General features: G+C 43.8%; 1 long non-coding RNA gene across 1 annotated transcript in view; it reads left to right on the top strand.

The window, feature by feature from the left end:
* Positions 1-25,827, top strand: part of LOC139668469 (uncharacterized) — a 30,985-nt gene extending 5,158 nt beyond the window's left edge. Inside the window, exons 3-4 of the long non-coding RNA XR_011697066.1 lie at positions 170-260; positions 23,606-25,827. This is a non-coding gene — a long non-coding RNA (uncharacterized lncRNA). The remainder of the gene's footprint in view (positions 1-169; positions 261-23,605) is intronic.
* The last annotated feature ends 749 nt before the right edge of the window (positions 25,828-26,576 follow it).

Genomic DNA, 26,576 nt, shown 5'->3' with positions numbered 1-26,576 from the left:
AAGAGAATACAAATAGTGGGAAAATGCAGGAAACAGTCTTCATGGAGGTAGTTCTGGGTGCTGTACAGCAACAAATTCTAGGGAAAAAAGTCTCATATTCAACCACCTTTTATCCATTTGAGTAACATTTTTTTTTCCTTTTATGTACCTGAATTGGAATTTGGAAAAGAAAAAAAAGAAGAAAATTATCTGCTGAAATGAAATTCTTTGTAATCCAGTTCCGAGGAACCTGTTGAAGTTAGTGATACTACACATCTATGGTAAGAAAATGCTTAAATGCTTTATCAGTTTTCTGAATTTGTGATATGGGTAGAAATTACACAGGTTGAAAATTCCAAAGGTCTAAGGAAAACAAAAGAATAAGTGCAATGGCATGGTGATGAGCAGCAGAGAAGGCAGAGATGAAACCTGCTGTATTAAAAGAAGAAATCAGTGAAGCTGGTACGGCTGTTTTGTTAGAATTAGGGGGAAAAAGTAATCTTACACAGCATCCTGTGCATTATTTAGCAGTAATGAAAATAATTGTACTCTCCAGCTTAAAACTGTGGCTAATTGCAAATAAGTGTTCATTACAGGCTAACATAATTAGACCTCCTCTGTGTTTCATAAATGCACAACCTAAATTATACAGGGAAGGAGGTGTCCTTTGCAGCGGTTTTCCATTTGACTTCTTTTCCATCTACTTTCACAGCTGTTTCCTCCTCCTTTCTTTGATGATCTCACTGTATGTTCTAAACCTGATTATCGAGGTAATATCTTGCTGAGCCTGAGACACAGTTATGTTGGTTTTGTCCCTTGTGTCAGGCAGGTTCAGTAAGATCCTGCTTTGCAGAGGTTTTCAGAAACTACAGCCTCTCTGAAGTTGTGCTTTTATGCCTCTGATTCCCAATAGAGATCCTAATGCCCAATTCAAATAATAAACTTTAGTAAAATGAGGGAAGAAGGAACTAAAAAAAGAAAAAAAAAAAACAAAACCCGAAGGCCAAAGATTTCTGCCTTTCTAAAAATACATTTTTCTTATAATAAAACAACTGGTGTGTCTTTAGCTAATGTATGCTGCTGTGTCAGCAGTGGATTTGTCTTAATTTTTTTTCCTCACTGAGATATAAAGGATAGAAACACAATTATGCATTTCATTATTTTTATCTACAAGTTGCAAAGATGTTCTTTATTTTTATTTGAGGATAAAGCACCATTCACCCATTCTCCATCCTTTCTCTCACATGCTAATTTAGATGTATTTTTGTCTTTGTTTAGAGGAAAACTAAGGGGTCTACCTGGACTAGGATAGGGGCCTCTTTCCCAAAAGCCACCACACTCCTTAAAATTAAAAGTCAGAAAAAGTATAGAAAAGGATAACAGTTCTCAACCACAAATACATATTTTTATACATAACCAAACCCAGAACAGAACAAACAGCAACACCGTAAACAGAACTTTCAAGCACTTTAAGTCCTCTTTCTCCCCCTTTCAGTGCAGTTATATTTAAGGACAGTGGGGACAATGCTGCACCTTGAGAGACTGCAGCCAAAAAAGTCACACCCAAGTTCTGGCAAGACCAGTTCTGAAAACTCGCGTGGAAACTGTTGGTCACACGGGACAGGATGAAACCTTTCTGGTGGGCCCTGTGGAGAGTCTCTCCTCATCCCTTTTTTTCAAATTAAAAGGGCTGGAGGTGGGGCGTGGTGGTTTTTAGCAACCCCTCTCCAGATGAATTTGGCCCTCAGGAAATCTGTAGCAAATCAAGGTAGGAGTGACTGCTCTCTCTCTCTTAAGCACAGCACGGGGCATGTGGAGTTGGGGGTGGGCCAAGCCAGGGGAGCACCAAGTGCCTCCACCAGCCCAGCATATGGGGCTCTCCCCACACCGCAGCCGGAGCAGAGAAGTGTGGCAAAAATCTGGGAAAACTTGTCTCTTTCCTCCCTGGCCCCACCTCCCCCCAAAATCCTCACCAGCAATCAAGCTGGAATTCAGAGCTATAAGCCATTCTTTGTTAGCTGGTTTCAAGAACAGGCAGTGGGAGCAGATCTCCAGCTCCCAAACCTTTGCAATGGGAAGGGAGAGAAAAAAATTACATTAAATATTTTGAATGTAGCTTATGAAAATAATTCCATTTAGCCTTATCCCTTTTTTCTCCTTCTTCCACCTATGTTTTCATTGAGTCATGAAACTAAAAATACAGACTTTAGATTAGGAAGCAGTCTAATACTGAGCTGATGGTTACCTGGCAGCTGTAGGATATACATGCTCTATCACATTGCTGTCAGAAGACCTACTGCTTGTCTCTCTAGCTCACAGGTGAGGTGGGTGGGATGTCATCTGCATCTTCCCATGGTTCGTTCTTGTCATTAGCTCTGGAAGAGCTGAAGGTGACAGAGAGATTTGGGGGTAGTTATGGCCAAGCAAGGATTGCAGTGATGGAGAAAGGAGAGCTAACTGAGCATTGAAAGATCGATGGAAAATAGGAACCGTGGGAGAAGTAGAGAGCAGAGAATGGCTGGAGATCAAAAGGCCATTCAGCAAAGTAGTCAAATAAGCAAACAAAAGAAATGCCAAAGGCAGCAATTCTACTGGACTGAGCAAAATAAACAAAAGTGAGCTTAGTTAGTAGGTGGCAGGAGTCTGTGAGGATCCCAGGGTTCAAAAGGGCTTGCCCTTCCCCTGCTCTTAGCTATCTGAGACCGTAATGGCTAATTTTCTTAAAACAGAGATTTCTCACCTTGAGTTATCCCCATTTTCAGTTTGGAAAATTCTGTTCTGGTAGTTGTCCTAATATTGTGCTGATAGATTTTCTAATGGCTTAATTACATTGCCTCACCTCCCGGATTGTGTAGTGTTGTTGTGGACTTTTGAACTACTGTTGCATGTTGAGGTGAAGTGGCTTCTGCCACCTTAAAGTCCTTGTGGTTGTTTTTCAGGATAAGAAGTACAGGTCAGTGCTATCTGATAAAGCTTTGCTTTGTGTAAAGCCTTTCAACTTGAAATGGAAGGAGTGATCGTGTTGTAATGTATCGATAAAGTAAGGATCTTTTTGGAAATTCTTGTAAATCTTAAATGGCCGAAGAGGGGAATCTGAATTCTCTGTCCTGGGAAAATTACAGCAGGACCTTTTATCCAGTCTCTGTGCCTGACAGTTCTTGAGGCTTCATACAGGTGTCTGTGGATTATAATGCAAGATTCATGTTTAGCTGATTCGTTTCCCATCAATCAAACATTTGAAGAAGATGGGTTTAAGAACAAAATCCTTCCCCTGGCTTGATGTCCTTGCAAGGTTGTGTACAGTTTGAGCCTGGAATAGCATCCAAAGGATGGCAACAGAGATGATGAAGGGTCTAGAGGGCAAGTCATAGGAGGAGCGGCTGAGGTCACTTGACTTACTCAGCCTGGAGAAGAGAAGACTGAAGGGAGACCTCATTGCAGTCTACAACTTCCTTTGAGGGGAAGTGGAGAGATAGGCACTGATCTCTTCTTACTGGTGATCAGTGACAGGACCTGAGGGAACAGCATGAAGCTGTGTCCAGTTATATATTAGGAAGAAACACCCAAAAAGTGGCTGGGCACTGGACTAGTCTTCCCAGAGAAGTGGTCAGAGCCACTGTCAGAGTCCAGCAAATGTTTGGACAGTTTTCTGAGGCATGTGGTATCATTCTTGAGGCTGTCCTACTTGAGGCCAGGAGCTGGACTTGATTCTTGTAGGTTGCTTCCAGCTCATGATATTCTATAATTATGTGATCGCTGCATCTCCAGTGCTACTTCTAAAAGCAGTAAATTACAAGTTCCACAATTCCTCATCGATTTAAAACTGAGCAATGGTTAGTTTTCTTTGGGAGGCTGACCTCTAGTGTCACAATACAACAAGCTCAAGAGAAGAGAAGCAGCAGAGGAATGAATGCTCTGTGGGATGATGCCCAAAGTATATTTACATTGACTGGAATTTTATGACCCTGTAAGATAAGATACTTTATTTAATAATAAAAGAATAAGCCATGGTATCTTGAGGTGCATTTATATGGCTATGGTCACATAAGGATTACATGATATTTTTAATCTTTATTCTAATTGCTGAGTTCTCTTTTTTTTTTTGTTATTATACAGTGTTCTGTGGATTGAAATATTAATTGAAACAAGAGTTGTCTGTCTCTTGAGAAGAAATAAAATAATCTCTGAAGCTCTAGCTATATGCAAGATTTGATTAGAAGTCTCATGGAGGTCACCAAAACAGCCAGTGCTAAAACACAGTTATTTTTTTAATATATGAAAAGCATGAGCTTAGTCTCAGAAGCAAGACAGAGATATCTATTATGCATGGTAGGTTTCTCTGTCTTCCTATGTAAAAATCCAAAACACTGGCAGGTTTTTATTGCTTCAATTCAGACCCCACAATTCACCATTGTTCAACTGTGGGGACTTTGGGCAACTTTTGAATTCCCATTGACTTCTACATCTACATCTATTCCTAGCTGATGTCTGGGATAGTGGAAAAGGTATTTGTTTTACTGATGCAAGAGTGTTTGTAAAGCAGGTGTTTATAGAGCAAAATAAGAAATACTTCAGTTCTTCCTGCAGTATTCCAGGGAAAGCGGTTTGTTTCCTTCATTTGATCACATTTGTATACATTTTGGATTTTTTTTTCAGGTATGAAAATACATAATTTCAGTTGTGGATAGAGAAATAAACTTATATATAAGAATGAGAACTTCTTCAGAACTTAGTTAAAAAGCAGCAAAAACATTTTTAGAACTTTCTGCTGTAGAGACTCCTTTCATCCCCTCCCCCAGAATCTGAATGCTGGAGGAAGCCAGGACCAAAACCTGCTAAGAAGCCATGTATTCAAGCCCTAAGTCTATTGCACATCGCTAGAACATGACATGATTCTGGATGTTGAAAGTGGTAGTTACAGCGAAGGATCTGGAATGCTAATTATCGTGTCATTTAATCTCTTGAACAGATGTCATGTAACCTGAGCCTGGGCAAATACGCTGCTATAGTTGTGGTATGTTGCTTTACTTTGCAAAACGCTGGCTCATATAAGGTCCATGGGCAAACAAAGTACCTTATATTACTACAAACCAGCTATTGGTGCTGTTGGGAAGTTCTTGCAGAAGGCGTCTGTCTTGGTTTGAGGGGAAAAACTAAAATGTTTACCCACAAGCGGGGGAGGGGGCCTTCTCCACAATAATCATGCCACTCTTTATCAAATTTAAGAAAAGGAATTTTAATACAAGAAGGATAACTGTCCCTAACTGCTATAAATATATATATATATATCTATATATGTAGGTATAGGTATAACTATAAACAGACCAGAGCAAACCACTTCCCCAACACCACAGAGGAAAACCAAACAAAACAACACCCCCCCCCAACAACAACCCCTCACAACAAGTTTCCTTTGGGAGAAGAGTTATACTTACGGCAGTATCAGTATCACAACCCGGCTAGCAGCAGGGTGAGTTCCCAGATGAACCCTGTGTCTCTTGTCCCAAATGAAGAAAGGAAGTTGAAAATGGGGAACCGCCGCGTGTCCTGGAAAGCAGCTGCAAACCTCTCTCGCCCGGGTCACTGCCCCAGCCAGGGCAGGCAGGCCGTGACGCTGCAGGCAGTGGTGAGACTGGAGCAGAGGCCGGGACCCCAGATGCAGGAACCAGGAGAAACAGCCGTGAAAAGGAGAAAAGGCAGCAGCTCAGCAAGAAGCCCCAACAATAGCCAGCAGTAGGAGCAGGAGAAAAAAAGAACAGCTTCCATCCTCGGCAGCACACACACTGCTCCTGAGTTCCGCCGAGCTAAGCAAAGAAAGAAATGTCCTCAAAAACAAAAGAAATGTCCTCAAAAACAAAAGAGACAACCTTCCCCCTACCTAAGCAATCAGCAGTTAACTACTTCTTTTTGTTAACTGCTGGCATGGGCAGTTAGTGGCAGGGGAGAGAATTTACATAATAATTCCAAACTACAACATAATCCACCCCTAAATTCTCTTCCATGCCTATACTTTACATCAAACTTAAATTTTCTTTCAAATATTTAAATGTTTACAAATACAGTAATATGAGTTGTTTGCCCAGAGATAAGCTCGCCTTGAGGTATATATCGTGTCTCTCCATCTTCCTGCATCACTCACCAGGTGGAACCAAATCCTTGAGCAAAGACAATCCCACAAATGGGTTTGCCTTTGCCTGAGGCAGGGTTAATCCAGACTGTTTTCCCTAGCATACCTCTCAGGTGTATTACAGGGACTTTGTCTCCATCTACAGTGTGAAGGGGTTCTGATTGGGCAGGACTGGCTCGATTGACAGAGCCTCTAGTGTTGACTAGCCATGTAGCCTTTGCTAAGTGTTGATCCCAGTGTTTGAAAGTCCCTCCTCCCAATGCCTTCAAAGTGGTTTTCAACAGTCCATTACACCGTTCAACTTTCCCGGTAGCTGGTGCATGTTAGGGGATGTGATACACCCACTCAATGCCGTGCTCTCTCGCCCAGGGAGCAACTAAGCTGTTCTTGAAATTCGAGTTCCATTATCTGACTCAATTTGTTCTGGAGTGCCATGTCACCACAGGACTTGTTTTTCCAGGCCTAAGATGGTGTTCCAGGCAGTGGCGTGAGGCACTGGGTGTGTCTCCAGCCATCCTGTGGTTGCTTCCACCATGGTGAGCACATAGCGCTTGCCTTGGCGGGTCTGTAGCAGTGTGATGTAGTCAACCTGCCAGGCCTCCCCGTATTTATACTTATCCCAGCGTCCACCATACCACAGGGGCTTCACTCTCTTAGCCTGCTTAATGGCAGCACATGTCTCGCAGTCATGGATAACCTGAGAGATAATGTCCATGGTTAAATCCACCCCTCGGTCTCATGCCCATTTATAAGTGGCATCTCTGCCCTGATGGCCCGAGGCATCATGGGCCCATCGGGCCAAGAACAGCTCTCCCTTGTGCTGCCAGTCCAGATCTATCTGTGATACTTTCACTTGTGCAGCTCGGTCTGCCTGTTGGTTGTTGAGATGTTCCTCATTGGCTCCATTTTTGGGCACGTGTGCGTCTATGTGGCAGACTCTCACAATCAGCTTCTCTACTCGGGTGGCGATGTCTTGCCATATATCAGCTGCCCCGATGGGTTTCCCTCTGCGTTTCCAATTGGCTTCCTTCCATCGATCTAACCATCCCCAGAGAGCATTGGCCACCATCCATGAGTCAGTGTAGAGGTAAAGCTTTGGCCATTTCTCTCATTCAGCAATGTCCAGGGCCAACTGCACGGCTTTAAGCTCTGCAAACTGACTCGACCCACCTTCTCCTTCAGTAGCTTCTGCAACTTGTCATGTGGGACTCCATACAGCTGCTTTCCATTTGCGATTAGTCCCTACAATGCGACAGGAGCCATCGGTGAAGAGGGCGTAGCATATTTCCTCTTTTGGCAATTGATTGTATGGTGGAGCTTCTTCTGCATGTATCACCTGCTCTTCCTCTTCATCTGCTAGACCAAAATTTTCACCTTCAGGCCAGTTTGTGATGATTTCCAGGATCCCAGGGCAAATTGGTTTTCCCATACGGGCGTGCTGCGTAATCATGGCAATCCACTTGCTCCGGGTAGCATCAGTGGCATGATGTGTTGAGGCAGCCTGTCCTGCCAACATCCACTTCAGCACTGGTAGTAGAGGTGCCAGAAAGAGCTGTGCTTCTGTGCCAATCACCTCTGAGGCACCTTAAACTCCTTCATAGGCAGCTAGGATCTCTTTCTGTGTTGGGGTGTAGTTGGCTTCGGATCCTCTGTAGCCTGGGTTCCAGACTCCAAGTGGTCGGCCTGGAGTCTCACCAGGCACCTTCTGCCAAAGGCTCCAAGACAGGCCATTATTCCCGGCAGCGGAGTAGAGCATGTTCTGTATGTCTGGTTCTGTCCTGACTGGTCCAAGGGCTACAGCCTGAGCAATCTCATGCTTGATCTGGTCAAAGGCTTGTTGCTGTTCAGGGCCCCAATGGAAATCATTCTTCTTACGGGTTACCAAGTACAGAGGGCTTATGATCTGACTGTATGCTGGGATATGCATCCTCCAGAACCCTATGGCACCCAGAAAGGCTTGTGTTTCTTTTTTGCTGGTAGGTGGAGACATTGCTGTGGTCTTATTGATGACTTCTGTTGAAATCTGACGGCGTCCATCCTGCCACTTCACTCCCAGGAACTGGATCTCTTGGGCTGGTCCCTTAACCTTATACCTGATGCCCAAAAAGGCAGAACAAACTGTTTAGAGACAAAGTTTTAGTCCATAAACAGCAAGGTATTTATTAAGACAACGTTGGGAAGCCCCCGACTAGCGTCGGACAAAGAGCTTCAAAATCTACAGTGAGAAGCTACAATATTTATACATTTTGGTGAGGGATTACAGTATTCTTACATACATATTCATGCATAATTATAATATTGCAATATAATATTCATAGCAGGCGGAGTTGGGGCGGAGCTGTCCATTTTGAGGAATATTATGAGGGGAGATCCTGTTACTTCATCAGGTGGTGGTCGCATTCTTGCTCCTCATCCTCATGAACTCTGTATGATCTTGCAGTGGGTTTTGCCAACTATGGTGTTCTGGTTTCTTTCTTGGGATTAACCTGTCAATTTGTTGTTTAGCTAAGCACAGGTCTACGCTAATTGGATCGTTAATTATGACTCCACTGAAGGTTAAACCTTATCTCTTGGAAACTCCCATGAAAGTTGGGTGCTCTTTGTAAAATCCCCTAAGTTCTGGCTTTTCTCTACTTCATTCCCCCCCTTTTCTTATGGCTTGCGGATTCTTCCGCCAAGCCCAAAAGAATTTTGTGCTGTTTTCACCATAATCCATAAAGTTTGGGTTCTCTTAATTATGGTGCTAATCTTGTACCACAAGTACACATTCAGGAGTGTTAGCAGGACGGTACTTACGGCTATAGCTATCATTGGATGCACTAGAGAATTGAATACCTGTGTTGCAGTAGGGGAACGTCCTGTTAGGATATCCCACCAATGCTGTTCTCCCTCTCGCTCTACCTTTGTCAGGATAGTTTTTATCTTTGCTGTATCGTGTTCTACTTGCCATAAGGTGCGTTGTGTACTTCTGTTTACTTCTCGCACTAATCTTTCTATGTCTGGGTGTCTAAGCATTTTCTTGAGAAGTTCAGTATCCATACCTATTTGCAGGTGTGGTATATTATGATACAGGCTATAATTTACTTCTATCAGCTGTTTAGTAGTTATCGGAGCAGTGTAGTCAAAATCACAACCTATAATGCGAGTAAAATTACATACACAAAAGTTAGTACCATTAGTTGTTTCATGGCAATGGTCAATTGTGAGTTCAGTACAGAGAGTCCTAAGGCATGCACATCCATTGCCGATATAGTATACCTGCGATTTGGTTTGATTGTGGGGTAACATTTCAAAGGTACATACGCTATTTTCAGTGTCTAAGCACAGGTCTTCTCCTTCTACAATAGTATTTTCACAGACATAACCTAAGTGTCCTTTGGAGATGCACGTTTCTAAGCTGACTGTTATCCATTTCCCCTTAATGTAATCAAAACTGGCCCAGACGTTATGATCAATTGGTCGAACTAAAACGTTTTGGTGCATTGTCCCCAGAGTCAGGACAGGAAAAACAGTTCGTTCCCTGGCGGCACTGATCGTGAGTACATATGCCTCGATTTGTTCATGTTGGGGATTGTAGGTAAAATTTATCAGGTGCCACCAGGCTTGATGATCCCTTTCAAACTGGGTAGTGGAATTGTTTTTAGCTATTAGTTCTCTTATTTCTTGAGGCAAAATTCCTGAGACTCCTTCCCTTATAATTCCAGCTGTTACAGACTGTACCCACTGCTGTGTTTGGATGCATTGGAGAGCGAGTGCAACCGTCCTGCTAACATCCCCAGCATATTCTGCAATCTTAAGGAAATCCTCAGCCGTGTGGTTAGCTAATAGGGTTAGCAGTTTGACTGCTACCGATTGTGTTTCGGCCAGGGCCAACATAGATGAGCTTATGGGGACCCTAAGTCTCCCCAGATCTGAAGTAACTGAGCTTAACTTATTTACTAATACCTCCTGGTCGATCGTGTTCAATACTCCTAATCCCGTCCCTAACCATCCAGTTACATCTCTACGGACTCGCTGGGGATAGGATCTAGCTGCCAGCCATGCATTCCAGCCTGTGAGGCTCTGCTGAATAAAGGGCTGGCATTCCCCTCGTAATTGCGAAACATCTACCTGGACATTAACTTTAATTCTTTTTAGTGAGTATGCGGGATCTAATAACAATTTCTGCCCATTTGAGTGGCTTATTACCTGTGGACCAATAAAAGTCAGATTATGTATTCTTCTACAAATTGGGCTGAGAAGTACTGAAGTTGTGGGGGTTTTAGTAGTAATAGGGGTGTCTTCTGCGACATGGATCATAAACTGGTCCGATACCGCTCGATCTCTATTTAACCATATACAAGTTACTGTGACAAACTGAGTTAAAATCATTTTTAGTTCACATTTCTCCTCTCCACTGCTTCCTACTGTGTCCCATAAGCAGCTAACTGATCCTTCTCTTTTTACCCATACTGGATGTTGTATTTCTTTACTGAATGTAAGGATTGAGCCTTTCTTCGGGGTTATGGTTAGTCTAACCTGTCCCTTATCCTGACTCACCAAATTGGCAGGTTTACATCCTATCTGAATCTCTTCCCCTCTTTTCCCAGTTATACTCGTTAGTTTTCCTTGACTCTCTGTGTATTGCCAATCATATGGCATATATGGTTGGTTGTTGTGCAAGACATAGATAACTAAATACTGGTCGACTTCTGGGCTAGACTGTGGATCCTCCGCTTCGGACCACATAAGCGCCTTCCTCATTCGTGCAGTAGACCAAGGCCATTGCAACTCAAACGATAAAATTATACTTATCCAGTGTCCCGAAATCATTATGAGGAGCATGGTTAAATCCATTGTCAATGATTGTCGTTAGGGATCCTTCTTCCTTTAGTGGAGAGTCATTCCTTGAAATTCCTGGTCCAGGCTACAGGGAGTTGAGGGGGCAGAAACAGTTACTCCTGAAACAGACATTCCCGTTATTCTTTCCCAGGATTCCTCGTCATAATTTTGCAAATAGTGAGCCCCGATTCCTGCCCCACAATACTCAGCTATTGCCCAGGTTTTATCCTCACAAAGGATTCTCCGCACTGCGTTCCTAGTCCAATGTTCCAGATTCATTAAATACCAATGATCCCTGTTTTCTACTACTAATGTTGATATTATGTGTAGATTTTCTACATCTTGTGGTGACCAATGTTGTTCTAACAGATCTCTATAGCGGTCTGTGATATCCTGATTAAATTTACGGTCGCAACTCATACAAGTACCGTAGTGTCTGTAATAATTTTGATGTACCCACCAAATTTTCTGACACCCACCACACAACACTTTGTACCAACGGTAGTGGGACCCATCCTTCCCACATCCACAAAAATATCTTGGTCCTTTTGATATTCTTTTTCTGATCTGTGATGATTTCGACCAATTCCTTCCTCCCGTGTGGGCTAATTCTTGAGCCAGGGATATTACTCCCCATGCTTTTACGTTTGGCTTAACCTCTTTAACTATTGGTAACAGGGCTCTTGTCCAGCGCCGCCTCTGTATTTTAGTGAGATTACGTTCATCCATTTTCTGAGGGGGAGTTTTCTTGTTCAGGTTCCGGGGCTCTCTTAACCCGTGAGTAGTGGATCCAGGTAGGTCGTTCCTTTATTCGGACTGCCGTGAAGGTGGTCAGCAATACCTGGAACGGTCCCTCCCACCTCTCTTGTAGGGGTTCTCCTAAAAGATTCTGAACATATACCCAGTCACCAGAGTTAAAGGGGTGCAACTTGTTATCGGGTTGTCTAGGCTGTTGTCCTATTACTATAGTGGCATTTTTGTCAAACTGTTTCCCTATCGCAGTAATGTAATCATATACATACTGGTTGCCTATATGATCTATAGCTTCACTGTTCACAATTTGCATTGCATAGGGTCGCCCATACAGGATTTCAAACGGGCTCAGCTTTTCTTTTGATCTGGGCTTGACCCTTAATCGAATCAAGGCAATAGGCAAGGCTTGGTACCATTGCAGGTTGGTCTCCTGACATATCTTAGCAATTTGTTGTTTAAGAAGATGATTCATTTTTTCTACTTGCCCACTGGCTTGGGGCCTATAGGGTGTATGCAATTGCCACTTGATTTGTAGTGCCTTGCTGATTGCCTGAACAATCTTTGCACAAAAATGCGTTCCCCGGTCCGATGAAATATTTTTAGGTATCCCAAACCTTGGTATAATTTCATTCAGTAATACTTTAATCACTTCTTTTTCTTTACATGTCTTACATGGAAAGGCTTCAGGCCACCCAGAAAATGTGTCAGTTAAAACTAACATATATCGATATCCCCCTTTCCTTGGGAGTTCGGAGAAATCAATTTGCCACATTTCCCCTGGGAATTTCCCTTTGTTAATTGCTCCCAAGTGTACTTTTGTTCCAGTGTTTGGATTGTTTTTCAGACAGCGCTCACACCGGGAGGTCACTTGTTTTATGGTAGTATATAGTTTAGGTCCTGCTATTCTACTTTTAAGATACTGATAGAGGGGATCAAAACCCCAGTGAGTTTTCTCATGTTCTGTCTTTACGAATTGCCACATTATATTTCCTGGCAATATTAACTGCCCTGTTTCCATTTGGCCCCATCCACTATCCAGTAGCTTGCCCTTATTTCTCTGTATCCACTTATGATCTGTTTCTCGATATTCCGGTTGGAAGTTAGTATCCAACTCTCCAGGTACTAATGCAGTTACTAGTAGTCCTTGACCCTTTATTGCAGCTAACTTGGCTTCTGCGTCAGCTTTCCTATTACCTATTTCTGGGACGGTGTTACCTTTCAGGTGTCCTTTACAATGCATTACGGCCACTTGGTCCGGGAGCTGGACGGCTTCCAGTAGTCGTAGGATTTCTTCTGCATGTTTTACAACCTTCCCCTGGGTGGTTAATAATCCCCGTTCCTTCCAAATCGCTCCATGAGCATGCACTACGGAGAAGGCATATTTAGAGTCCGTCCACACATTTATACATAGTCCGTCTGCCAATTCAAGAGCCCGGGTGAGGGCTATCAACTCTGCCTTTTGTGCAGAGGTCCCCACAGGTAAAGGATTTGATTCAATCACCTGTTCCGTAGTGGTTACCGCATACCCAGCCATCCTCACGCCTTGTTTCACAAAGCTGCTGCCGTCTGAGAACCAGTTCTCTGCTTCCGGGATTGGTATCTCTTTGAGGTCAGGACGGCTGGAGTACACTGCTTCAATAGTTTCCATGCAGTTATGCTCAAGTGGTTCCTCTGGTGTCCTTCCTTCTAAAAATGAAGCTGGATTGACAACGTTAGTGACCTGAATTACTATGTCATCAGATTCAACCAGTATTGCCTGGTACTTCAGGAATCTCGAGGGTGACAGCCAATGGCCACCCTTCTGTTCCAATACTGTCGATACAGTATGAGATACTAATACTGTCATCTTTTGTCCCAATGTGAGTTTCCTGGCCTCTTCAATGTTCAGAATTACGGCAGCAACTGCCCTTAGACATGTAGGCCATCCTTTGCTCACCTCATCCAGTTGCTTCGAGAAGTATGCCACAGCCCTTTTACATGGTCCCAGCTGTTGGGCCAACACCCCCATTGCCATTCCCTGGCGTTCATGAGAGTACAACCAAAAAGGCTTCGTCACATCTGGCAAACCCAGTGCCGGGGCCCTCATAAGTTCTTGTTTTAATCTTTTGAATGCTGCCTCAGCCTCAGGAGTCCACTCGACAGTCCTTTTGGTGTCCTTGAGTAAGTCATATAGTGGCTTTGCCAGTATCCCGTACTGGTATATCCATAACCGGCACCATCCTGTCATCCCTAAAAAGGCTCGTAAGTCTCTAGGTGTTTGGGGCTTAGGCATCTGGCATATAGCTTCTTTCCTTGTTGTTCCTAGAGATCTCTGTCCCTTTGAGATTTCATATCCCAAATACACGACTTGTTTTTGTACTAACTGGGCCTTTTGTTGGGAGACTCGGTATCCGTTTAAGCCCAAGAAATTTAAAAGCGAAATTGTCCACTGAACACAATCTTCTTCTTTCTCATTTCCCAGGATCAGATCATCGACATACTGTAGAAGAACGCCATCTCCTGGCGGCCGTTCCCATTGCTCTAGCTCTTTAGCCAATTGGTTCCCAAAAATTGTGGGACTATTCTTGTAACCCTGGGGCAACACCGTCCATGTTAATTGAGTTTTTCTCCCCCCAATGGATTCCCATTCAAAAGCAAAAATCTTCTGACTTTCTGACGCTAAGGGAAGGCAAAAGAATGCATCTTTTAAATCCAACACTGTAAACCAGATTAAGTTATCTTTCAATTTGGTTAAAAGGGTATATGGATTGGCCACTACCGGATGTATAGTTTTTGTAATTTCATTTACAGCTCTTAAGTCCTGTACCAATCTATATGTTCCGTTTGGTTTCTTTACTGGCAGGATGGGTGTATTAAATTCAGACTCACATTCTATTAACAATCCTAATTCTAAAAACTTCTTTATTATGGGTGTTACTCCCTCTCTGTCTTCCAGCCTTAGTGGGTATTGTTTTTTATTTACCGGCTTTGCCCCTTGTATTAATTCAACCTTTATTGGTGTTGCTTGTTTCGACCTCCCAGGTGTGTCCGTTGCCCAGGCCAAGGGATACACTTCGTCCATGATTCGCTTGTTATTTTCATTGTTTCGCTCTGGCTCAACGCTGCTCATAGCTAAGCTTAGAGCAGCTATCCATCTGTCTTCATTAACCAAAAATTCCAATTCCCCCTTACTAAATTTAATGACCGCTCCCAAGTTCTCCAGCAAATCTCTCCCTAATAAAGGCTTAGGAGAATTAGGTAAATACAAGAATTGGTGTATTCCCATCTGTTTCCCAATTTTATACTTTAAGGGTTTTAGGAAAAATGCCTTTTCTGGTTGGCCTGTTGCACCTATGACTCTTACAGATTCATCACTTTGTGGTACCAATTTTTGATTTAAAACCGAGAATGTTGCTCCAGTGTCGACTAAAAAATCTAGTTCTTCATTACCCTCCCCCAGCGTTATTTTAACCAGTGGGTCCGCTAGGGAACAACCCACCGGTCCTCCTCATTGATTGCTTTGATGTGTAATAGTGGTGGCAGAGTTAGCACTTTTTATTGCCAGGAGGGGACAGTCCCGCTTCCAGTGACCTATTTGCAGGCAGTGGGAACACTGATTTGGTCCTATTCTCTGCGATACGTATGCACCTCCCCTTCCTCGCATGAAGTTACCACGACCCCTTCCTCCTGTATTAGATCCAGGGACCCTGCCCCCGGTCCCCACAGGGTACTGGCCATATGTTTCAGGGAATCCCTGGGTCATAGCTACCAAACGTGGTGGCTTCCCTGCTAGTTTCTTTTCTTCTCTATTGTTATATACTCTCCAGGCTTCCGTCATCAATTTTTCCAGATTTTTGTCGTCTGGGTGACCTAATCTTTGTAACTTTCTTCTTATGTCTGGATTACTTTGTCCTATAAACAGCCCGACCAGTTGTGCAATGCCTATTTCCGAAGCGGGATCCAAGGGAGTATATTGTCTCATTGCCTTTCTGAGTCTATCTAAGTAGTCGGTAGGTGATTCCCCTGTATCCTGTCTGATTTGATATAGGGCAGCCCAATTTATTGCCTTAGGAATCGCATTCCTTAAACCCTCGGCAATTATTTCTCGATATTGCTTCAACATTGCATAGTCTTCTGGTCGGTTCACGTCCCATCTCGGGTTTTCTCTAGGGAAAATATCCCTTAAATCTCCCCGTAAGGACCTCGCGTGCGTCCTAGCCGCATTTAGCACCAACTCCTTCTCAGTAGGAGTAAATGCATTCAATAACAAGTCCGTATCCTCCCAGTCAATGTCTTGGTTCCTAGCTATTAATTCAAATCTCTGTGCTATACTTTCTGGTTCTTCCCTGAAACTCTTCACTGCCTCCTTCCATCTATCCAACTCCCCTGATGAAAAGGGGACCTTTATTCTTCCTTGTTCTCCTTTGAGATTTATTACTTGTCTAAGGGGAGCAATTAAACGACTATCTGCTTTCTTTCCTGTTTTCCCTTTGCTGCCTTTTTGCTTCGCCGACCTGGTTTGATAGGAATGGCTGGCACCTTCTGATTCATCACTGTCACTGCTACTTTCAGTGTCTGTTTTGCCTTTCAGTCTTCTTGTGTCTGGGGTTTTCGGTAATGTCCCAGTTTCTGCAGCGTTGGCGGTTTCTATTCTGCTTTTTCCTTGTGTTGTGTCGCTCGAAGTATCCTCCTCGCTATCCTGTTTTTCCACCGTTCCTGGCGTCACAGGAGCACCTTTGATTGTTTTTGTTTTTGTGGCAGCCTCAAATATTTGAAATCTCTGTATCAAGTCTGTTATGTCCATAAGGCTTTCTTTTTCACTATCACTATCTTGTCTCTTTCTATATTTAAGACATTGTTTTCCAATACTGCAGGCATCACAACAACGCTTTTTTGCTTTAGAATTCTTCTGATCTTTTTCTAGTGCTAACACAAAAGGGTCTTGGGGTGGGATATTTACCCCACAATCTCTCTGCCACTCTGGTTTGTCTCTCAATGAAAAAAACATTTCACAATATATAACCTCATCCCACTTTTCCAATCTGCGGAGGAACAGAAGGAGCTGCAGCATTGTATTATAATTCAAGCTCCCCTCAGGGGGCCACTTTTCTCCCTCGTCTAAGGTATATAATGGCCACCAGTCTTGACAATACTTTAACAGCTTCTTTTTACTCATGTTTCCACCCGGGACCCCTCCAAACTCTTTCCAGTGTTTCAGAATACACCCAAGGGGGGTTTTTAAATTTATTTCTTTACCTTCCTTACTCGGTTGACTGCCCATTGTCAATATTTACTCCCACTAGATTGTCAATCGCTTCGTTCGTCTCTAGCCGGCCTTCTCGCGAAGGACGCGGAAACGTAGATCGGAACTCCTCACTCGCTTCGCAGTCAGACTGCGTCTCATTCACTCTCTTTCACACTCTTGCACTCCCCTCTGACCACTAGATTGTCAATCGCTTCGTTCGTCTCTAGCCGGCCTTCTCGCGAAGGACGCGGAAACGTAGATCGGAACTCCTCACTCGCTTCGCAGTCAGACTGCGTCTCATTCACTCTCTTTCACACTCTTGCACTCCCCTCTGACCACTAGATTGTCAATCGCTTCGTTCGTCTCTAGCCGGCCTTCTCGCGAAGGACGCGGAAACGTAGATCGGAACTCCTCACTCGCTTCGCAGTCAGACTGCGTCTCATTCACTCTCTTTCACACTCTTGCACTCCCCTCTGATTGTCAATCACTTAATATTGGATCAAAATAATAATGTTACCAGGGGAGGCCACAAGATGTCGCTGTAGACCGCAGGATTTTCAGATGGTCCCTGGTGCAGCTTGATTCTATTATTACAACAGGTCTGAAAGCATTAGGAGAAAGACTAAGCCTCGAGTTCTCTTACAGAAATATTCCACGCACTTAACCATATGCAGAGCTTGCTCTGAGAAACAATGGTCACACCTTATATATGACACCCCTGGCAAACGATCTTCATCAAAAATTAAGCCACTGCAAACATTACATCTAGCAATCATAAACAGCGAACATTCACAATTTGGACAAATCTTTATCAGAGGCTCAGAGGAACAAAGCCCTTCTACAGACAGCCTTTCAGTACCTTTTCCCATACAGAACTCTTGAAATCCAATAGCTTACAGGAATTAGTTAACAGCAGTCTCCTTCTCTTTTTTTTTTTTTTTTTTTTTTTTTTTTTTTTTTTTTTTTTTTTTTTCTTGTAGTTCAAAAGGCTAAAACAACACAATTATTAGCACCCCACTCAACATACATACCAACTTCACATATAATTCAAATAGCTAAAACAACACAATTATTAGCATTACACTCAACATACATAGTAGCCTCACATATAGTTCAAACAGCTAAAACAACACAATTATTAGCATCACACTCCACATACATAGCAGCATCACATATAGTAATAAGTTCATACGCTATTCTGCCTTCGTGAGATTCAAATCCATGTTCTTGAGGGGACTCCAACCCCTAAAAAAAACCTCTTAAAATCGGGGACTCTAACCCCTTTCAGGACTCAGGCTCAGGGGACTCTAACCCCAGACCTGGGAGCGTCCTCCTCGCCCTGTTCGATTCAGTTTTATAGTGCACCTTTATTCCTTCATTCAAATGCGGTTATAAATACCTTTTGATCCTTCGAGAGGTCCTTGTCCACCGGTGTATGAGACCAGGGGTCAGGGAGACTGTCCGACAGCAAACTCGGTCGTGGGGGCGCCCTACAGTGTCCCCAGCCCCTCGGGTTTCAGCACCGATGGAGCAGGACAGTCCCACCAGAGTCGCCAGAATATGATGCCCAAAAAGGCAGAACAAACTGTTTAGAGACAAAGTTTTAGTCCATAAACAGCAAGGTATTTATTAAGACAACGTTGGGAAGCCCCCGACTAGCGTCGGACAAAGAGCTTCAAAATCTACAGTGAGAAGCTACAATATTTATACATTTTGGTGAGGGATTACAGTATTCTTACATACATATTCATGCATAATTATAATATTGCAATATAATATTCATAGCAGGCGGAGTTGGGGCGGAGCTGTCCATTTTGAGGAATATTATGAGGGGAGATCCTGTTACTTCATCAGGTGGTGGTCGCATTCTTGCTCCTCATCCTCATGAACTCTGTATGATCTTGCAGTGGGTTTTGCCAACTATGGTGTTCTGGTTTCTTTCTTGGGATTAACCTGTCAATTTGTTGTTTAGCTAAGCACAGGTCTACGCTAATTGGATCGTTAATTATGACTCCACTGAAGGTTAAACCTTATCTCTTGGAAACTCCCATGAAAGTTGGGTGCTCTTTGTAAAATCCCCTAAGTTCTGGCTTTTCTCTACTTCATACCGTTTGATGGCAAAACCAGCTCCCGAAAGGATCTGGATGATTTTCTCTCCTTTCTGAGAAACCTCTTCTGCTGTGTCCCCCCACACAATGATGTCATCAATGTATTGCAGGTGGTCTGGAGCCTTACCCTTCTCCAGTGCAGTCTGGATCAGTCCATGACAGATGGTGGGACTGTGTTTCCACCCCTGGGGTAGTTGGTTCCAAGTGTACTGCACGCCCCTCCATGTAAAATCAAACTGTGGTCTGCACTCTGGTGCCAGAGGAATGGAGAAGAACGCATTAGCAATGTCAGTAGTGGCATACCACTTTGCTGTCTTGGACTCCAGCTCATACTGGAGCTCCAGCACGTCTGACACAGCAGCACTCAGCGGTGGGGTAACTTCATTCAAGCCACGATAGTCCACAGTCAATCTCCATTCTTCATCAGACTTACGTACAGGCCAGATGGGGCTGTTGAAGGGTGAGTGGGTTTTGCTGACCACCCCTTGGCTCTCCAGTTCATGGATCATCTTATGGATGGGAATCATAGCATCACCGTTCGTTCGGTATTGCCGACAGTGCACTGTCGTGGTGGCAATTGGCACTTGCTGTTCCTCAACTTTCAACAGTCTGATAGCAGAAGGACTTTCTGAGAGACCTGGCAATGAGTTCAATTGTTCAATCCCTTCTGTCTGTACAGTGGCTATTCCAAAAGCCCATCTATGCCCCTTTGGGTCCTTAAAATATCCATTCCTGAGGTAGTCAATGCCCAGGATACATGGGACGGCTGGACCAGTCACAGTGGGGTGTTTCTGCCAATCTCTTCCGGTCAAGCTTACTTCAGCTTCTAGCACAGTCAACTCTTGAGATCCCCCTGTCACCCCTGAAATAGAAATAGTTTCTGAGCCCACATGTCCTGATGGCATTAATGTGCATTGAGCGCCGGTATCAACCAAAGCCTTATACCTTTGTGGGTCTGATGTGCCAGGCGATTGAATCCATACAGTCCAATAGACACGGTTGTCCCGTGCCTCTACCTGGCTAGAGGCAGGGCCCTCTAACACTGGTCTTGGTCATAGCAGTCGGAACCTTTTCTCCATGAGTACACCTGGGAGGTGCCCTCCTGTGGGTCAGATTCATGCCCATGGGAAACTGGGACTGTACTTACTCTCACTGACCGTCTTCCACTCTCCTTCAGTTCTTGTACTTGGGCTGCAAGGGCACGGGTAGGTTTCCCATCCCACTGTCCCATGTCTTCTCAATGTTTGGCCAGGAAGTACCACATCTCAGTTCGTGAGGCCTGTCCACTTCCTCTGATTGGGGGGCGTCTGGCTCTGATTTCAGAGGTTCTCATTCGCACTGGTGCCACTTGGAGACTTTCCCTAATTTCCTCTCTAATTGCTCTTACCTCTGCAGGCAGCGTCTTGAGACTCTCAACCAATGTCTCTACAGCAGAAATACGGGCCTGCATTGAGCTGTGGGTCATGCCTTCATATATCCGGAGCTTATTTGCTACAGTGTCCACTGTTTCTTTGTTCTCTTCCCTATACATGGATGCCAAGAAATCGGTGTATTCAGCTGGCCCCGTGTGTGAAAGGTTCCACCACATATGTGGTGTGCATCTGACCTTGTCAGGGTCATTATTGGTTTGCCCACCCCTTCCAAAAAGTGCGTCCATCATTGCCATCTCCCTCAGACGTAAAATTCCTTCTTCCATGGCCTTCCAAGTCTTCTTAATGTGATGTTCCTGCAGGATTTCTCTATAAACAAACTTCTCTCTTACACTCATTAGAAGTCGTGCCCAGAGTGAAAGGGGCTTTGATTCCCTCACAAACACCTGTTCAATAGCCACATCCTGGGCCAGAGCCCCCAAAAACCTGGCTTCAGCGCCATCCAGTTGTAAGGTTTCACCCATAAGGTCCCAAACTCGGATCAACCAAGTCAGGATGGGCTCACCCGGGTGTCGAGCAATGTCTTTCCGCAAACCACGGAGATTATCAAATGACAATGACTCAGTGATAATCTCAGGCTCTGGGTCTGTTTGCTGTGAAGGTGCAGCGGCCACCTCATCATCTTCTGGATGGACTGGTTTGGTCTTATATTTCCTTTTCTGGATAGGGGCAACTTCCATAGGCTTGGACTGTCCTCTGGTTTAGCCTCGTCCTGCGTCACTGTGACGTCAGAGGTTTTACCCCCTTCCCCCTTTTAGCCTCGTCCTGCGTCACTGTGACATCAGAGTTTTACCCTCTTCCCTATTTTTAGCCCCATCCTCCGTCACTGTGACATCGGGGTTTTACCCTCTTCCTTCTCCCTCTTCACTGTGATGTCAGGTGTTTTATTCTCTTCCTTTTTCCCCCTCACTATGACATCGGGGGTTTGACTCTCTTCCTCTCCCCCCTGCACTGGGCTGGACTTCTGAATGAGTTCTCAAAAAAACCTGGCCCTGGCCCTGTCTTCAAACATGAGGTATACCATTATGATACAACTTTGAATAGCAACCATAAAGAGCAAGCTATCTCTGGCATCTAAGGAGAAATTAAACATCCCAAAAGCTGTTGTAACAGACTTAAAGGGGGAGTGGGTGAAGGGTTGGGAGAAAACACTCCCCTTTATTCCTTTCCAAGGGTCAGTACTATTATCGCTAAATCCCCAGAGGTAGCAGCTTAGGTTACGCCATGGAAAACAGCCTTGAGAACACCATCCAAATGACCCCCACCACAGGCATTGAATTCATAGCACCATAAATCCAAAGTAAGAACTCAATAATAATTGCGGCTATTTGAGTTCTACTCATTGATTTGTTGATAAGACTTAAACCTGGCGCTCCTTTTGGCATAAATTTGTACCAACAAAAAGCCAATATATTATACAGGATGGTCATGATGAACCCTAAACTCAATACACACATGGTACCACAAGAACAGTTATCCTTCTTTGTTCACAAGCTCCAAATGTTGGGCGCCAAAAATATGTCTTGGTTTTAGGGGAAAAACTAAAATGTTTACCCACAAGCGGGGGAGGGGGCCTTCTCCACAATAATCATGCCACTCTTTATCAAATTTAAGAACAGGAATTTTAATACAAGAAGGATAACTGTCCCTAACTGCTATAAATATATATATATCTATATATATCTATATATGTAGGTATAGGTATAACTATAAACAAACTAGAGCAAACCACTTCCCCAACACCACAGAGGAAAAACAAACAAAACAACAACCCCCCCCAACAACAACCCCTCACAACAACAAGTTTCCTTTGGGAGGAGAGTTATACTTACGGCAGTATCAGTATCACAGCCCGGCTAGCAGCAGGGTGAGTTCCCAGATGAAGAAGCCCCAACAGTAGCCAGCAGTAGGAGCAGGAGAAAAAAAAAGAATAGCTTCCCTCCTCGGCAGCACACACACTGCTCCCGAGTTCCTAAGCAAAGAAAGAAATGTCCCCAAAAACAAAAGAGACAACCTTCCCACTACCTAAGCGATCAGCAGTTAACTACTTCTTTTTGTTAACTCCTGGCATGGGCAGTTAGTGGCAGGGGAGAGAATTTACATAATAATTCCAAACTACAACAGCGTCTTTCCCTTGCAGTGCATTATTCTCATCCCACTAGTTCAAATAACCTGAACATGTTGATCTTTTGAAATGCTGCTGGACATTTATTTATTTTAAAACAAAGCTGCTGAGAAAATGAATCTTACCTAAAAGGCTGTATACTGAGAGCATGTCTCAAACTATTTGCCTTATTTTACCACACAGTAGTTTAGTGGCTTGTGCTTTTGGAGATGTTACTTTGGCTTGTTTTTTCTGTTTTCTTTAGGCATAAAAGTGAGAGTAAGTTTAGGAGACATAAATGAACATGCATTTTCCACAAAGAAAGTAAAACGTAAGATTAGACAAGTACAGGTGTTCTAGAAATGTAGAACTAAATCTGTTTACGTCCTTGGACCATCTCATGCATATGTCTGTGACAGAGAAGCAGGGAGGTATTCACTCAGTTCCATTATGGCTGAAGTAGAGGCAAGACATGCACCTACTGTCTTGCTGGAATGGGCCCTGCTGCTGCTGCCACTATTTGCCTGTTGTTTGAATTCAGAGAAGTAGAAATATTTTGTTGTTATATTTCTGTTTCTTGCTGGGTGTCTTTTAGGATGCTTATGGATCTAAAGGGATAGAATCTGTTTTCGATGGGGAGTGGGGAGTTATTTCTTGTTATTTCTAACTTGTGTAAGTGTGTGTTATATTGTAGCTTCTCTTAATTTTCTCTTTTTTGTATAAATATATATAGTTAGTTTAAGCATAAATGTAGTTTGAAGCTTTTTTTCCCCCTTTCCTCTTTTTTCTCTGCAGGAGGGGGTGGGGGTGGGGGAAGCTCTGATTCTGTGTTGGGCAGTTGGCATTTTGCCAGCTCAACTTAAGAGAGATGAATGGTGGAAAATGCGAGCATTGACCAAAACCTTGGCAGGTGTCCCAGGAGGTTGGCAGGCTTCCCAGGAGCACTGTTATAGAAATATCCCTTGCTATCTCCAAAGTTTTAGTGCACGTAGAATATAAACAATGTTTTGTTGTTGCTGGATGCTTGCTTTAACTGTTTTACTGTCGTTGTGATTTCAGACAGCTCCAATTGTACCTACTGTGAATGTAGCCACTCCAGAGAGAGGCCTTACAGCCTAAGAGAACGGTCTTTCTCTCCTGCCCCACACAGATGAAGAGCAAACCCCAAGTATGGGTTATGTGGTGAACTGTGGTCCTTCTTACATGACTAGGGGGAAGACATGAGGAGGTGGGACAGTGAATCTACTCTTATGCTTGAAGCTCAGGTATAGAAATGGAAACTGGAGAAAGCTTGTAAAAAAGCTGTCCACATAATTGAAGCAGAGATCCCAGGAAAAAGTCAAGAACAGAAATAAGGCTGCCCTGCCTCCAGCCAGGAGGAGGAAGAAGACAACCAAGTCTATTGGACATTGCTGAACCAGAGCAGTGGCCAAGGCTTTGCCTCTACACTGACTTGTAGCTGATAGCCAGTGCCTTCTGAGGGTGGCTGGACTGATAGAAGAAGACTAATTGAAGCATGGAGAGGTCCATGTGGGCTGTTGATGTGTTGTGGGACACTGCTGCTTGAGTAGAATCTGTGGAGATTTGTCATGTGGATGCTCATGTGCCCAAAGGCCGAGCTAGTGAAGAACATCACACCTGGACTAGCATAAGGGAGAGTTGTTCCTGGCTCAATGGGCCCATGATGCCTCAGGCCATCTGTAGGTGGGTGAGGCTGAGAGGTGGATTTAACCATGGACACTATTTCTAAAGTTATCCACAACTGTAAAACATGTGCTTGCTAAGTGACCCCAGTGTGGGGATAGAAACCCCTGAAGAAGGGATGGTGACCCTACTGAGGGTATAGTAACCCCTGAGAAAGGGATAGTGACCCCAGTGTGGGTATATTGACCCCTGAAGAGGAGATGAGATGATCCCAGTGTGTGTCTCAAGGACATTTAAGCTTGAGAAGACAAAATAATTTGCATTTTGAGCTTTGTGTTGCAGAACATGAACCACTGGATGAAGAAGACCTGACCTGACTGGAAGCAATGTTAGCGTCCAATGATGAACTGCTTTTTTCCTGTCTGAAGTGTCTACCCCATGCTAATAGACTACTGCCTACAATATGGAGGGGTGGAAGACGGCCCTGAAAAGAACAAAGACTGTTTAAGTGCAGAGAATAGATAGATGTAGTCCTATAAAATATGAGTTTGATGTCATTTGGTATGAAATAAGGGGTGGAAGTTGTGGTAGTTTTAGCTAGGCCTCAGATTAGCAGGTTCAGAGAAACTATGTAGATTAGGAGAGACAGGTATCACCTGACTAAGTAACCAAAGAAATATTTCATACCAGATGACGCAAACCTGAGATATGAATACAGGAGTGGGAGGTGTTCACTCAGTTCCATCATGGCTGAAGTAGAGGCAAGACATGCAGCTGCTGTCTTGCTGGAGTGGGGTCTGCTGCTGCTGCTGCTACTTGCCTTTTGTTTGAATTCAGAGAAGTAGAAATATTTTGTTGTTATATTTCTGTTTCTTGCTGGGTGTCTTTTAGAATGCTTATGGATATAGACTGATAGAATCTGTTTTCGATGAGGAGTGGGGAGTTATTTCTTGTTATTTCTAATTTGTGTAAATGTGTGTTATATTGTAGCTTCTCTTAATTTTCTCTTTTCTGTATAAATATATATATATAGTTAGTTTAAGCTCAAATGTAGTTTTAAGTTTTTTTCCCCCTTTCCTCCCTTTTCTCACTGGGGGGGAAGGAAGCGCTGATTCTGTGTTGGGCAGTTGGCATTTTGCCAGCTGAACCCAAGCCACCGGGAAAAAAAATTATTATGATAATATGGTCATGGTCTTTCTTTGTCTGTGAAGATGTTGGTTTAATCAGTTCAATTTTTATATTCCAGGCTGTCTGTGACCAACTGTTGAATGGCTAGTAATACTTCTATTTGCCAAGTAAATCTACTTCTAGTACTTAATATTCAACTTCACATGAAATCTTTGCTGTTAGAAGATCTATGCTCAGTAAAACTTGTGATAGTTGGCAAAGAACATTTTAAACTCAGAGCTGCAGAGAAATGAAACCACAGATTTCATCATCATGTTATTTTAGGAAAGAAAATTAGTCATAGAATATTTTTTTTTTAAAAACTATAAATCATACTGACAAGACCAGAGTGCTCTAGCTGACTGTGCTGGTTTAAAGGCGAACCAGCAGGGGAAATGAACTCACTATGAGAGAGATTATAAGTCAGAGCTAAAATTTAATACTAATATTACAATAAATACACTGACACAAAAGGGAAATTAAAGGGTGATTGAGTCTTGCTGACCACCCCTTGGCTCTCCAGCTCATGAATCATCTTGTGTATGGGGGACACAGAGTCTCGGTCAGTGCGGTATTGCCGACGGTACATTGTGGCTGTGGCCAGTGGTACCAATTGTTCTTCAACTTTCAGCAGTCCCACAGCAGAAGGGTCCTCTGAGAGGCCAGGCAAGGTGCTCAGCTGTCTGATTTCCTCTGTCTCCACAGCAGCTATGCCAAAGGCCCGACGCAGTCCCTTTGGGTCTCTGAAATACCTTTTCCTCAGGTAGTCTATGCCAAGGATACACGGGGCTTCTGGACCAGTCACAATGGGGTGTCTATGCCATTCCTTCCCAGTCAAGCTGATTTCAGCTTCTAGTACAGTCAGCTGTTGGGATCCCCCTGTCACCCCAGAAATAGAGATGGATTCTGCCCCAACGTATCCTGATGGCATCAACGTGCATTGTGCACCAGTGTCCACTAAAGCTTTGTATTTCTGTGGGTCTGATGTGCCAGGCCACCAAATCCACACAGTCCAATAAACCTGATTGTCCCTCTCCTCTACCTGGGTACGGGCAGGGCCCCCCTAGTCCTGGTCATGGTATTCACTGCGCTCTCCCTGTGAATATGACCAGGAGGTTCCTTCAAGAGGATCAGGCATAACATCATCATTCCTATACTGTCTGGAGCCTTGCCCACGAGATACTGGAGCAGCCTTCAACCTTGAAGAATTCCCTGTGTT

Source organism: Pithys albifrons, chromosome 2, assembly GCF_047495875.1.
Source record: "Pithys albifrons albifrons isolate INPA30051 chromosome 2, PitAlb_v1, whole genome shotgun sequence".
In the NCBI taxonomy this organism is placed as follows: domain Eukaryota; kingdom Metazoa; phylum Chordata; class Aves; order Passeriformes; family Thamnophilidae; genus Pithys; species Pithys albifrons.
This window is presented reverse-complemented; position numbering and strand designations above follow the sequence as displayed.